This window comes from Leuresthes tenuis, unplaced genomic scaffold (assembly GCF_036924035.1).
Source record: "Leuresthes tenuis unplaced genomic scaffold, fLeuTen1.0.hap1 SCAF_57, whole genome shotgun sequence".
In the NCBI taxonomy this organism is placed as follows: domain Eukaryota; kingdom Metazoa; phylum Chordata; class Actinopteri; order Atheriniformes; family Atherinopsidae; genus Leuresthes; species Leuresthes tenuis.
Window position 1 is genome coordinate 169,706 of NW_027325411.1, and position 15,182 is coordinate 184,887.

Below are 15,182 nucleotides of genomic sequence, written 5' to 3' on the forward strand. Positions count from 1 at the left end.
TATGTAAAAAGCAGTTAAGAAAAGGTTCGAATATCCAACCAAACATAATCAAAAGCGGGAGCAGAGCTTTTCGACTGCAAGTAGGTGTGAATGTCAGATCATAATTTGCAAAAAGCTGATGAGAAAGGGTGAGAATGCCCGACTATACATCATCAAATGCGGGAGCGGAGTTGTTCGGCTGTGAGTAGGTGTGAATCTCCGACCATAATTGCTGAAAAATGTGTTAGAAAAGGTAAGAATGCCGGTCCATACATCATCAAAAGCGAGAGAGGTTGTGTTCGGCTGCAAGTAGGTGTGAATGTCCAGCTATAATTACTCACAAACGGGTAAGAAAAGGTAGTATTGCCAGACCATATATGATCAAAACAGGGAGCGGAGGTGGTTCAGCTGCAAGAAGGTTTGAATGTCCGACTAAAGTTTAAATATATTAAAGAAAGCGGGAGGAGAGGTCTTCGGATGAGAGTGGTTGAAAATTTCCGACCATGATGTATAAAATGCGGTGAAAAAAAGGTGTGATAGAACACTAAAAGATGGAGCGGAAGTGTTCGGCTGCAAGAAGGTGTGAATGTCCGACTATATTTGGTGAAAAGCAGGTGAAGCAAGGTCTGAATGCCCAACCTTACATCATCAAAAGCGAGATCAGAGGTGTTTGGCTGCAAGAAGGCCATAGTTTGCCAAAAGCGGGTAAGGTGCGAATGTCCGACTAAATATCAACAAAATTTGGGGCAGAGGTCTTCGGATGCAAGTGGGTGTGAATATCCAACCATACAAGTATGGTGGAGAGGAAGCTGTGAATAGCCGACCATAGTTTGGAAAAAGCGGGTAAGAAAAGGTTTGAATACCCGAACATACACCATCAAAGAGGGAGCGGAGGTGTTCCGCTGTAAGACGGTGTGAATGTCCGATCATAGTTGGTAAAAAGCGGTTAAGAAAAGGGTAAAATACCCGACTGTACACAATCAAAAGAGGGAGCGGAGTTGTTCGGCTAAGAGAAGGTGTGAAAGTCCGACCATGGTTTGTAAAAAGCGGGTAAGAAAAGGTTCGTATGCCCGAATATACACTATCAAAACCGGAAGCGTAGGTGTTCGGCTGCAAGAAGGTGTGAACGTCCGACCAAAGTTTGTAAAAAAGCAGTTAAGAAAAGGTTCGAATATCTAACCAAACATAATCAAAAGCGGGAGCAGAGCTGTTCGACTGCAAGTAGGTGTGAATGTCAGAGAATAATTTGCAAAAAGCTGATGAGAAAGGGTGAGAAATCCCGACTATACACCATCAAATGCGGGAGCGGAGTTGTTCGGCTGTGAGTAGGTGTGATTCTCCAACCATAATTGCTGAAAAATGTGTTAGAAAAGGTAAGAATGCCGGTCCATACATCATCAAAAGCGGGAGAGGTGGTGTTCGGCTGCAAGTAGGTGTGAATGTCCATTAATAATTGCTTTAAAACATGAAAGAAATTCGAATATCAAACCTTACATGATCATTAGCGGGAGAGGAGGTGTTCAGCTGCAAGAAGATGTGAATATCCACCCATAATTACTGAAAAATGGGTAGGAAAAGATGCGAATGTCCAACCATAAATCATCAAAAGCAGGAGTGGAGTTGTTCAGCTACAAGAAGGTATGAAAGTCCAACCATGGTTTGTAAAAAGCGGGTAAGAGAAGGTTCGAATACCCGAATATATACCATCAAAAGCGGAAGCCGGGGTGTTCGGCTGCAAGAACGTGTGAACGTCCGACCATAGTTTGTAAAAAGCAGTTAAGAAAAGGTTTGAATATCCAACCGAACATAATCAAAAGCGGGAGCAGAGTTGTTCGACTGCAAGTAGGTGTGAATGTCAGATCATAATTGCTGAAAAATGTGATAGAAAAGACTAGAATGCCGGACAATACATCATCAAAAGCGGGAGAGGTGGTTTTTCGGCTGCAAGTAGGTGTGAATGTCCAGCCATAATTACTCACAAACGGGGGAAGAAAAGGTAGTATTTCCAGACCACACATGATCAAAACAGGGAATGGAGGTGGTTCAGCTGCAAGGTGTGAATGTCTGACTAAAGTTTGTAAAAACCGTGTAAGACAAGGGGCGAATGCCCGACAATGTATGATCAAAAGAGGGAGCGGAGGTTTTCGGCTGCAAGGTCTGAATGTCCAACCATAATTTGTAAAAATCGGGGAAGAAAAGGCTCGAAAGCCCGACTATACACCATCAAAAGCGGGAGCAGAGGTGTTCAGGTGCAAGAAGGTCTGAATGTCCGACCAATAATTACTGAAAAATGGGTAAGAAAAGGTGCGAATGCCAAATCATACATCATCAAAAGCAGGAGCGGATGTGTTCGGCTACAAGAAGGTTTGAATGTCCAACCATAGTAAGTAATAGGTGGGTAAGAAAAGGCTCGAATGCCCAACTATACACCATCAAAAGCGGAAGCGGAGGTGTTCGGCTGCAAGACGGTGTGAACGTCCAACCAAAGTTTGTAAAAAGCATTAAGAAAAGGTTCGAATATCCAACCGAACATAATCAAAAGCGGGAGCAGAGCTGTTCGACTGCAAGTAGGTGTGAATATCAGATCATAATTTGCAAAAAGCTGATGAGAAAGGGTGAGAATGCCCGACTATACACTGTCAAATGTGGGAGCGGAGGTGTTCGTCTGTGAGTAGGTGTGAATGTCCGACCATAATTGCTGAAAAATGTGTTAGAAAAGGTAAGAATGCCGGACCATATATCATCAAAAGCGGGAGAGGTTGTGTTCGGCTGCAAGAAGGTGTGAATGTCCAGCCATAATTACTCACAAACGGGTAAGAAAAGGTACTATTGCCAGACCATATATGATCAAAACAGGGAGCGGAGGTGGTTCAGCTGCAAGAAGGTTTGAATGTCCGACTAAAGTTTGTAAAAAGCGGGTAAGACAAGGTGTGAATGCCCGACAATGTATGATCAAAAGAGGAGCGGAGGTTTTCGGCTGCAAGAAGGTCTGAATGTCCACCCATAATTACTGAAAAATGGGTAAGAAAAGGTGCGAAAGCCCAACCGCACATGATCATAAGTGGATGAGAAGGTGTTCGACTCCAAGTAGGTGTGAATGTAAGATCATAATTTGTAAAAAGCGGGTAAGAAAAGGTAAGAATGCCCAACCATAAATTATCAAAAGCGGCAGCAGAGTTTCGGCTGGTATTTATCAATGTCTAGATAGATTTCAACAAAAAACAACGTTGTACTTTGCAGTAAAAGAAAGTGCAAATCAAAAGTTTTAGGAATCCGAGAATAAGCTTATTTTCATGAGTTCTGCACGATTTTGGATTTTATGTATAAAATGAATTTCTTCACGCAAACTAAGTTAACACTGCTTTGTCCTTCATATGTATCCATTTCTACATATATTTCAAGCATAAACTTCCTCATATTACCCTGAATGAGAAAGAGCCACACTTGTGATTAAGCCATACCTCCCTTTTGAGGAGTTCTGCATGATTTGGGATTTTATCTATAAAATTAATTCCTTCACTCAAACTATGTTAAAACGGCTTTTACCTTCATATTTATCAATGTCTCGATAGATTTAAACAAAAAAACAACGTTGTACTTTGCAATAAAAGAAAGAGCAAATCAAAAGTTTTAGGAATCCGAGAATAAGCTTATTTTCATGAGTTCTGCACGATTTCGGATTTTATGTATAAAATGAATTCATTCACTCAAACCAAGTTAAAACTGCTTTTTCCTTCATATTTATCAATGTCTAGATCGACTTCAACAAAGAACAACATTGTATTTTGCAGTAGAAGAAAGAGCAAAACTGAAGGATCAGGAATCCGAGAATAAGCTTCTTTTCATACGTTCTGCATGATTTGGGATTTTATGTATAAAATGAATTCCTTCACTCAAACTAAGTTAACACTGCTTTGTCCTTCATATGTACCCATTTCTACATATATTTCAAGCATAAACTTCCTCATACTACCCTGAATGAGAAAGAACCACACTTGTGATTAAGCCATACGCCCCTTTTGAGGAGTTCTGCATGATTTGGGATTTTATCTATAAAATCAATTCCTTCACTCAAACTATGTTAAAACGGCTTTTACCTTCATATTTATCAATGTCTCGATAGATTTAAACAAAAAAACAACGTTGTACTTTGCAGTAAAAGAAAGAGCCAATCAAAAGTTTTAGGAATCCGAGAATAAGCTTATTTTCATGAGTTCTGCACGATTTCGGATTTTATGTATAAAATGAATTCATTCACTCAAACCAAGTTAAAACTGCCTTTTCCTTCATATTTATCAATGTCTAGATCGACTTCAACAAAGAACAACATTGTATTTTGCAGTAGAAGAAAGAGCAACACTGAAGGATCAGGAATCCGAGAATAAGCTTATTTTCTTATGGGCAAGTGGGAACTGCTTTGTCCTTCATATTTATCAATGTGTAGATGGATTTCAACTTCTTCTACTGCAAAGTCCAATGTTTTTCTTTGTAGAAGTCAATCTAGACATTGATGAATATGGGAGGACAAAGCAGTTTTAACTTGGTTAAAAACCATGGTCGGACTTTCACACCTTCTTGTAGCCGAACACCTCCGCTCCCGCTATTGATTGTGTACAGTCGGGTATTTTAACCTTTTCTTACCCGCTTTTTACCAACTATGGTCGGACATTCACACCGTCTTACATCGGAACACCTCCGCTCCTGCTTTTTATGGTGTATAGTCGGGCATTCGAACCTTTTCTTACCCGCTATTTACAAACTATGGTAGGACATTCAAACCTTCGTGTATCCGAAAACCTCCGCTCTCTCTTTTGATCATACATTGTCAGACATTCGCACCTTTTCTTACCCGCTTTTTACAAACCATGGTCGGACTGTCACACCTTCTTGTAGCCGAACACATCCGCTCCCGCTATTGATTGTGTACAGTCGGGTATTTTAACCTTTTCTTACCCGCTTTTTACCAAGTATGGTCGGACATTCACACCTTCGTACAGCGGAACACCTCCGCTCCCTCTTTTGATGGTGTATGTTCGGGCACTCGAACCTTTTCTTACCCGCTTTTTACAAACTATGGTCAGACATTCAAACCTGCTTGTAGCCGAACACATCCACTCCTGCTTTTGATGATGGGTATTCAAACCTACTTGTTGCCCGCTTTTCATTAATTATGGGTGGACATACACACCTTGTCGCAGCCAAACACCTCCGCTTCCTGTTTTGATCATGTATGATTGGACATTCGCACCTTTTCTCACCCGCTTTTTACTATGGTCGGCCATTCACAGCTTCCTCTCCACCATACTTGTATGGTGGGATATTCACACCCACTTGCATCCGAAGACCTCCGCCCCCACTTTTGTTGATATTTAGTCGGTCATTCGCAGCTTACCCGCTTTTGGCAAACTATGGCCTTCTTTCAGCCAAACACCTCTGATCTCGTTTTTGATGATGTAAGGTTGGGCATTCAGACCTTGCTTCACCTGCTTTTCACCAAATATAGTCGAACAGTCACACCTTCTTGCAGCCGAACACTTCTGCTCCACCTTTTAGTGTTCTATGGGGTATTCACACCTTTTTTTTCACCTTATTTTATTGATTATGGTTGGAAATTCTCACCCACTCTTATCCGAAGACCTCTCCTCCTGCTTTTGTTAATATATAGTCGGGTTTCAAACCTTTTCTTACCCGCTTTTTACAAATTATGGTCAAACATTCACACCTACTTGCAGCCGAACACCTCCGCTCCCGCTTTTGATGGTGTATAGTCGGGCTTTCGAGCCTTTTCTTCCCCGGTTTTTACAAATTATGGTTGTACATTCAGACCTTGCAGCCGAAAACCTCCGCTCCCTCATTTGATCATACATTGTCAGGCATTCGCACCTTGTCTTACCCGCTTTTTATAAACTTTAGTCAGACATTCACACCTTGCAGCTGAACCACCTCCGCTCCCTGTTTTGATAATGTATGGTCTGGCAATACTACCTTTTCTTACCGGTTTGTGAGTAATTATGGCTGGACATTCACTCCTACTTGCAGCCGAACACCACTTTTCCCACTTTTGATGATGTATGGTCAAGGATTCTAGTCTTTTCTAACACATTCTTCAGCAATTATGGTTTGATAACCTACTCACAGCCGAACACTTCCGCTCCCGCATTTGATGGTGTATAGTCGGGCATTCTCACCCTTTCTCATCAGCTTTTTGCAAATTATGATCTGACATTCACACCTACTTGCAGTCGAACAGCTCTGCTCCCGCTTTTGATTATGTTTGGTTGGATATTCGAAACTTTTCTTCACTGCTTTTTACAAACTTTGGTCGGACGTTCACACCTTCTTGCAGCCGAACACCTCAGCTTCCGCTTTTGATGGTATATATTCGGGCATTCGAACCTTTTCTTACCCGCTTTTTACAAACCATGGTCGGACTTTCACACCTTCTTGTAGCCGAACAACTCCGCTCCCTCTTTTGAAGGTGTATGTTCGGGCATTCGAACCTTTTCTTACCCGCATTTTACGAACTATGGTCGGACATTCATACCTTCTTTTAGCCGAACACATCCACTCCTGCTTTTGATGATGTATGGTTGAGCATTCGCACCTTTTCTTACCCATTTTTTACAAACTATGGTCGGACATTCACACCTTCTTGCAGCTGAACACCTCCTCTCCCGCTTATGATGATGTGTGGTTTGATATTCGAAAATTTTCTTTCATGTTTTCTAGCAATTATTGATGGACATTCAGACCTTCTTGCAGCTGAACACCTCCGCTCCCGCTTTTGATGATGTATAGTCGGGCTTTCGAGCCTTTTCTTCCCCGGTTTTTACAAAATTATTGTTGGACATTCAGACCTTCTTGCAGCTGAAAACCTCCGCTCCCTCTTTTGATCATACATTGTCGGGCATTCGCACCTTCTCTTACCCGCTTTTTACAAACCAGGGTCGGACTTTCACACCTTTTAGTAGCCGAACAACTCCGCTCCCGCTATTGATTGTGTACAGTCGGTATTTTCACCTTTTCTTACCCGCTTTTTACCAACTATGGTCAGACATTCACACCTTCTTACAGTGGAACACCTCCGCTCCCTCTTTTGATGGTGTATGTTCGGGCATTCGAACCTTTTCTAACCCGCTTTTTACAAACCAGGGTCGGACTTTCACACCTTTTAGTAGCGGAACAACTCTGCTCCCGCTACTGATTGTGTACAATAGGGTATTTTAACCTTTTCTTACCTGCCTTTTGCCAATTATGGTTGGACATTCACACCTTCTTACAGCGGAACACCTCCGCTCCCTCCTTTGATGGTGTATGTTCGGGCATTAGAACCTTTTCTTACCCGCTTTTTACAAACTATGGTCAGACATTCAAACCTTCTTGTAGCCGAACACATCCACTCCTGCTTTTGATGATGGGTATTCAAACCTACTTGTTGCCCGCTTTTCATTAATTATGGGTGGACATACACACCTTGTCGCAGCCAAACACCTCCGCTCCCTGTGAGGATCATGTATGGTTGGGCATTCGTACCTTTTCTTACCCATTTTGCAGTAATTATGGGTGGACATTCACACCTTCTTGCATTTGAACACCTCCTCTCCCGCTTATGATCATGTGCGGTTTGATATTCGAAAATTCTCTTCCATGTTTTCTAGCAATTATTGATGGACATTCAGACCTTCTTGCAGCTGAACACCTCCGCTCCAGCTGTTGATGGTGTATAGTCAGGCTTTCGAGCCTTTTCTTCCCAGATTTTTACAAAATATGGATGGACATTCAGACGTTGTTTCAGCCGAAAACCTCCGCTCCCTCTTTTGATCATACATTGTCGGGCATTCGCACCTTTTCTTACCCGCTTTTTACAAACCATGGTCGGACTTTCACACCTTTTAGTAGTGGAACAACTCTGCTCCCGCTATTGATTGTGTACAATCGGGTATTTTAACCTTTTCTTACCTGCTTTTTGCCAACTATGGTCGGACATTCACACCTTCTTACAGCGGAACACCTCCGCTCCCTCCTTTGATGGTGTATGTTCCGGCATTCGAACCTTTTCTTACCCGCTTTTTACAAACTATGGTCAGACATTCACACCTTCTTGCAGCCGAACACCTCCGATCCCGCTTTTGATGGTGTATAGTCGGGCTTTCGAGCCTTTTCTTCCCCGATTTTTACAAATTATGGTTGGACATTCAGACCTTGCAGCCGAAAACCTCCGCTCCCTCTTTTGATCATACATTGTCAGGCATTCGCACCTACTTGCAGCCGAATACTTCCGCTCCACCTTTTAGTGATGTATGGTTGGCATTTGCACCTTTTCTTACCCTTTCTTACCCTACTGATTGCTTAAGATTAAGTTGTTTTTTCTCAAACTACAACATTTTTTTAATTGTTGAAACTTGATTTGAAGTGGATAAATAAGGAGGACAAACAGTTTTAAGTCAGGCTGATAGAAGGAATTAATTTTATAGCAAAATCTGTATTTCGTCATATGTCGAGAGATGCTTATTGCTGAAGAAGTTCTTTCTCATTCTACAAAGTACAACGTTGTTTATCGTTGAAACTTGATTAGACATGAATAAATATGAAGGACAAAGCAGTCTTAACTTGGTTAGAGTTAAGGAATTCGTTTTATAGGAGAATCCGAATTCGTGCATAACTCGTAAAATAGAGCTTATTTTCGGATTCCTGAAGAATGAGTCTGGTTCTTTCTCATAATACAAAGTTTGTTGTTTATTGTTGAAACTTCATCAGAAGTGAAGAAATAAATGAATGCCTATCAACAAATGTGGGATCTAAACTCTAGTGCTTCCTCTAAAATAATTTCCTTTCTCAATTCAGAAATGTGTGTGTGTAAGTCACAACACCCGTGACACCAAAACGGCTTTCTTTTCTCTCTTTTCTCTACACTCTGCACTGTGAGCACACACACCAAATCAGAAAGGCTTTTTTCTCTCTTTTCTACATTATGGACTGTGGGGACACAAAACCGCTCTCTCTTTTTTTTTTTGATTGTGTGCCAGGGCGTTGTCTCACGTATTAGATTATGCTTACGATACGAATGGGTTTATCAGTCACATCAGAATCCATACATACTGATACTCCCGTAATAAAATGGTCGGATCTTATCAAACACACTTTGTTTCTTGTGACAATCAAGTCAGCGAAACAGCGTATACACGTCAAGACACTGAATCAAGTTTGCCACAAGAACTCATAAGTTTGGCAGTATTGCTCTGCCGTCAGCAATCATACACCCATTTTATTTTCGTGAGACATGTGCAGGCACCTGTTCATCTACTGTTCTATCACTATGAATTAGTTTATCTATTATCAATAAGGATACTTCTACAACTACTATCAAAGTATGTCCAGACTTCTTATGTTGTCAGTTGCTATATATGAATAAGTGGGTAGCTACTGACAAGCATTAAGCATGTCACACAGCCCAAACATATAACATTTCAGGACACACCACACAGTTAACAACCACATTGAAGTGTCAAAGCCCAAACATGTAACATTCAACAGGACACTTACACAACACATTCAAATCAAACAGTCAGACAACATACAAGAACATATACCCCAGCCGGCATTGCTCCCTGCCTATTTTCCTACAGCTCACTATGTGTGCGCACACCTTTATTCACAAACTCTTCAACTTATACTCTTTTACCAAAGCTGCTACAGCTCGATTGGCCGAATACCCTTAGATCCTATTTCGGTGAATTTGACATCTGCCTTACATGTAACAGATTAGCGGTTTAGCAGTTTTAATTTAGTTTGAGTGAAGGAATTCATTTTATAGCAAAATCCGAAATCGTGAAGAACTCATGAAAGTAAGCTTATTCTCGGATTCCTGAAACTTTAGATTTGCTCTTTCTTTTACTGCAAAGTACAACGTTGTTTTTTTTTGTTTAAATCTTTCTAGACATGGTAAATATGAAGGACAAAGCAGTTTTAACATAGTTTGAGTGAAGGAATTCATTTTATAGATAAAATCCCAAGAGTCTGCTGAGAAAAGAGAGTGAATGCGAAGTAGACTTTAACACGGCTCTGGGAGCGAGCCGAGTGTGGGCTAACCGGGAGAATTGCTTGAAAGAAACGCGACACCGAATGAGCGGTCAGAACAAAGCCTCAATACGGTGTTCCCGTGGTGTTTTTGTTGCTGCCTTGTCGATTGCACAGGGGCAAGCGTTTCAACCAAGCAACGCTCACCATCGGGAAGGTGGCTATGGCAACTAGCCTGATGCCCTGCTTCCGCAGTGACGGATAATCGTACTCTGGTTTCTCTTCATAACATACAAGTCTTTCGCCTTTTACTAAAGACTTTCGTGGAGAGCAGCACTAATGAGTTGTTTCTATTTTTGGCAGGCTTTACCTTTGCGGGTGAAGCCCTTTCTGTCTGTGCAAAAGAAATCTTGTTACTGTGCAGAGTGACTTCTCTGAGTAGAGTCGCCTTACTTGTTGCGATTGTGCCGATGTTCGAAGCTGGAGTGCAAAGTTGTTGCTTGAATGGTGCTTGCTGGAGCATGCGGGAGTGCAAAGTTATACCATTTAAAAGGGCTGAAGAGTGCTCAGTGCAGCGGGTGGGCGGAGGTGCAACGTGACACTCTGGCCACCTATGGCCATAAAAAGAACACTGCTACAAGTGCGCATTGTGCCAGCAAGGGCCCTCGGACCTCAAACAGTGGACAGTTATCGCTTCTCGGCCTTTTGGCTAAGATCAAGTGTAGTATCTGTTCTTATCAGTTTAATATGTCCTCTATACGAGGACTACATATTAAATGGATTTTTAAGAATAGGAGTTGAAAAAGAAGCTTTGCTCCGTTCACTCCAAGCATCGACCCAGTACTGCAGTGCCGCTGGGAACGGTGCGCTCTTCTCTGCTCTTGTGAAAAAGCAAACAGCGGTGCAGGATGGAAGTTTCAGGGAGCCCAAGATGAAACTTTCTTTTAATCTGCTGAGAAAAGAGAGTGAATGCGAAGTAGACTTTAACACAGCTCTGGGAGCGAGCCGAGTGTGGGCTAACCGGGAGAATTGCTTGAAAGAAACGCGACACCGAATGAGTGGTCAGAACAAAGCCTCAATACGGTGTTCCCGTGGTGTTTGTGGCTGCCTTGTCTTTTGCACAGAGTAAAAGACAAGGCAGCCATCGAATAGGGCCCGATTGTTCCTACTTGGTCAGCCGAGGAGCAAGTGGGGGGAGCAAGCGTCTCAACCAAGCAAATCTCACCAAGTAGGAACAATCGGGCCCTATTCGATGGCTGCAACACCTGAAAGAGATATTGATGCGAGACCCGATCAAAAGCTTTTTCAAAGTCTAAATTTAAGATGACAAGCCGGGTGTTTCTGTCTCTAGCGTAATCAATGATGTCTCGAATCAGTACGAGGCTGTCGGTGAGTTGTCTCTCTGAGATGGCACAAGCCTGGTCTGGGTGAATTACCTCCTCTAAAACAGAGGACATCCGTGTCGTTAAAACCTTGCTAAAAAGTTTACAGTCAAAGTTTAAAAGTGTGATGGGCCTCCAATTCTTTAGGTCAGTCTTATCATTTTTATCAGAAGTGAAGAAATAAATGAATGCCTATCAACAAATGTGGGATCTAAACTCTAGTGATTCCTCTAAAATAATTTCCTTTCTCAATTTAGAAATGTGTTAGAAAAGGTAAAAATGCCGGTCCATACATAATCAAAATCGGGAGAGGTGGTGTTCAGCTGCAAGAAGGTCTAAATGTCCATCAATAATTGCTAGAAAACATGAAAGAAACTTTTCGAAAATCAAACCGCACATGATCATAAGTGGGATAGGAGGTGTTCAGCTGCAAGGTGTGAATGTCCACCCATAATTCCTGAAAAATGGGCAAAAAAAAGGTGTGAATGCCCAACCATACATTATCAAAAGCAGGAGTGGAAGTGTTCGGCTACAAGAAGGTGTGAACGTCCAACCAAAATATGTAAAAAGCAGTTAAGAAAAAGTTCGAATATCCAACCAAACATAATCAAAAGCGGGAGCAGAGCTTTTCGACTGCAAGTAGGTGTGAATGTCAGATCATAATTTGCAAAAAGCTGATGAGAAAGGGTGAGAATGCCCGACTATACATCATCAAATGCGGGAGCGGAGTTGTTCGGCTGTGAGTAGGTGTGAATCTCCGACCATAATTGCTGAAAAATGTGTTAGAAAAGGTAAAAATGCCGGTCCATACATCATCAAAAGCGAGAGGGGTTGTGTTCGGCTGCAAGTAGGTGTGAATGTCCAGCCATAATTACTCACAAACGGGTAAGAAAAGGTAGTATTGCCAGACCATATATGATCAAAACAGGGAGCGGAACTAAAGTTCAAATATATTAACAAAAGCGGGAGGAGAGGTCTTCGGATGAGAGTGGTTGAAAATTTCCGACCATAATGTATAAAATGCGGTGAAAAAAAGGTGTGATAGAACACTAAAAGGTGGAGCGGAAGTGTTCGGCTGCAAGAAGGTGTGAATGTCCGACTATATTTGGTGAAAAGCAGGTGAAGCAAGGTCTGAATGCCAAACCTTACATCATCAAATGCGAGATCAGAGGTGTTTGGCTGCAAGAAGGCCATAGTTTGCCAAAATCGGGTAAGGTGCGAATGTCCGACTAATTATCAAAAAAATTTGGGGCAGAGGTCTTCGGATGCAAGTGGGTGTGAATATCCAACCATACAAGTATGGTGGAGAGGAAGCTGTGAATAGCCGACCATAGTTTGGAAAAAGCGGGTAAGAAAAGGTTTGAATACCCGAACATACACCATCAAAAGAGGGAGCGGAGGTGTTCCGCTGTACGAAGGTGTGAATGTCCGACCATAGTTGGTAAAAGGCGGGTAAGAAAAGGTTAAAATACCCGACTGTACACAATCAATAGCGGGAGCGGATGTGTTCGGCTACAAGAAGGTGTGAAAGTCCGACCATGGTTTGTAAAAAGCGGGTAAGAAAAGGTGCGAATGTCCGTTAATGTATGATCAAAAGAGAGAGCGGAGGTTTTCGGATACAAGAAGGTTTGAATGTCCCACCATAGTTTGTAAAAAGCGGGTAAGAAAAGGTTCGAATGCCCGACTATACACCATCAAAAGCGGGAGCGGAGGTGTTCCGCTGTAAGACGGTGTGAATGTCCGACCATAGTTGGTAAAAAGCGGGTAAGAAAAGGTTAAAATACCCGACTGTACACAATCAATAGCAGGAGTGGAGTTGTTCGGCTACAAGAAGGTGTGAAAGTCCGACCATGGTTTGTAAAAACCGGGAAGAAAAGGCTCGAAAGCCCGACTATACACCATCAAAAAGAAGGTTTGAATGTCCATCAATAATTGCTTTAAAACAAGAAAGTAAATTTTCGAATATCAAACCGTACATGATCATAAGCGGGAGAGGAGGTGTTCCGCTGTAAGACGGTGTGAATGTCCGACCATAGTTGGTAAAAAGCGGGTAAGAAAAGGTTAAAATACCCGACTGTACACAATCAATAGCGGGAGCGGAGTTGTTCGGCTACTAAAAGGTGTGAAAGTCCGACCCTGGTTTGTAAAAAGCGGGTAAGAAAAGGTTCGAATGCCCGAACATACACCATCAAAAGAGGGAGCGGAGGTGTTCCGCTGTAAGACGGTGTGAATGTCCGATCATAGTTGGTAAAAAGCGGGTAAGAAAAGGTTAAAATACCCGACTGTACACAATCAAAAGAGGGAGCGGAGTTGTTCAGCTAAGAGAAGGTGTGAAAGTCCGACCATGGTTTGTAAAAAGCGGGTAAGAAAAGGTTCGTATGCCCGAATATACACTATCAAAACCGGAAGTGTAGGTGTTCGGCTGCAAGAAGGTGTGAACGTCCGACCAAAGTTTGTAAAAAAGCAGTTAAGAAAAGGTTCCCCCACAGAGCACAGAACCCAGGAAGCCCACCGCAGGGGCAACCAGGCATCCACCCAGAAGTCTGCAGAGGAAGCCCCCGGAAAGAGCCCCCATAAGCATAGGGCAGAGGCCCTCCGGGAGCCAGGGGCAACAGCCCACCGACGTCGCCAGGCCCCAGCCGCCCAGACATGGGCCGTGCACTGGATCCGGGCCCCAGGAGCCCGAGCGCCCCCAAACCCCCCGGCAGAGGCCCCACCCAATACCCAGGAGGGCCAAGCGCCCCAGACAGCCACACAGTGGGTCAGTGCCTGCCCCAGCACCCCTGGCCAAGTGCCCTGGGAGTCAAGACGTGCCCACAGGTGGGTGAAGTCGCGAGCAGCGGAGAGAGGCCACGCCGCCCCCCCCCATCGGGAGAAGCACAGGCAGGCCAGGCGACAGCAAGTCCAAGATCCAGGCCCAATCATTACCACACACACTTTCATGTCCCATACATCTACACGTCCTCCCTCCCTCGACTCCGCTGGGGTGTAGTGCAGCGGGCACACCAGGGGGCCAGCAGCCCCCCAGCCACCACAGACCCCAAACCAGCAGAACAATTAATTAATCCTCCTGGCCCCTCCCGCCCCGAGCAGCAACCAGGAAGCAGGGGTGTGCGAAGAAGACCCCTCCCCTCACCCTTCTGGCTCTTCAATATTTTCTAATAGTGAGCAATTAAAATTGAGGGGCAGCCAAATTTGTAGAACTGGGAGCGTGGCCCTCTGGGCAGCCTACATACCCAAAGAGCCCCGCCCACCAGATGCCACTCAGTGTAACCACCCCCCAAGACCTAATGTGTGTGTGTGAGTGTGTTTGATAAGTAGTAATGTCTAAGGTGTAATTAAAACAGGGGTGGGAACTGCAGAGGGCAACTACTGCAGAGTCCACTACACCCCACCGAACACACACGCCCCCAAAACCCTTCATGTGTGAGTGTGTGCTGTGTACAGGAGCCAGAAGGGAGAGGGGTATGGGGATATACACTGGGGGCAGCCAGGGACTGGCTGCAATAGGCATCCCCGCTACCAGGGAGCCAACACAGGACAGGAGGGCCTGATGTCCACCAGGCCAGGGGCCTGCAGCGACCATATTCTGGGAGCTACTGTACCCCCAGAAGGTACCCATCCCGCCCCACCCCACTCAACCCAACCCCACTCCGGAGGACCTCTACAAAAAACAAACAAACAACAACAAAAAACAAACAAACAAACCACCCGGTCACACCAGTCGCAGCAGCCCGGGCCTGAGACCCACCATCACCCAGGCCCCCCCAGGCCCCCCCTCAACAGGTGCGCTCTTGTGAAAAA

At 43.8% G+C, this 15,182-nt stretch overlaps 2 non-coding genes across 2 annotated transcripts; both read left to right on the top strand.

Annotated features, from left to right (window-relative positions):
* Positions 1-10,263: 10,263 nt before the first annotated feature.
* LOC140285813 (U5 spliceosomal RNA) lies at positions 10,264-10,377 on the top strand. Its single transcript, XR_011910761.1, has one exon. It is a non-coding gene; the product is annotated as a U5 spliceosomal RNA (small nuclear RNA).
* A 308-nt stretch (positions 10,378-10,685) lies between these two features.
* On the top strand, positions 10,686-10,870 carry LOC140285792 (U2 spliceosomal RNA). The gene has a single exon (XR_011910743.1). It is a non-coding gene; the product is annotated as a U2 spliceosomal RNA (small nuclear RNA).
* The last annotated feature ends 4,312 nt before the right edge of the window (positions 10,871-15,182 follow it).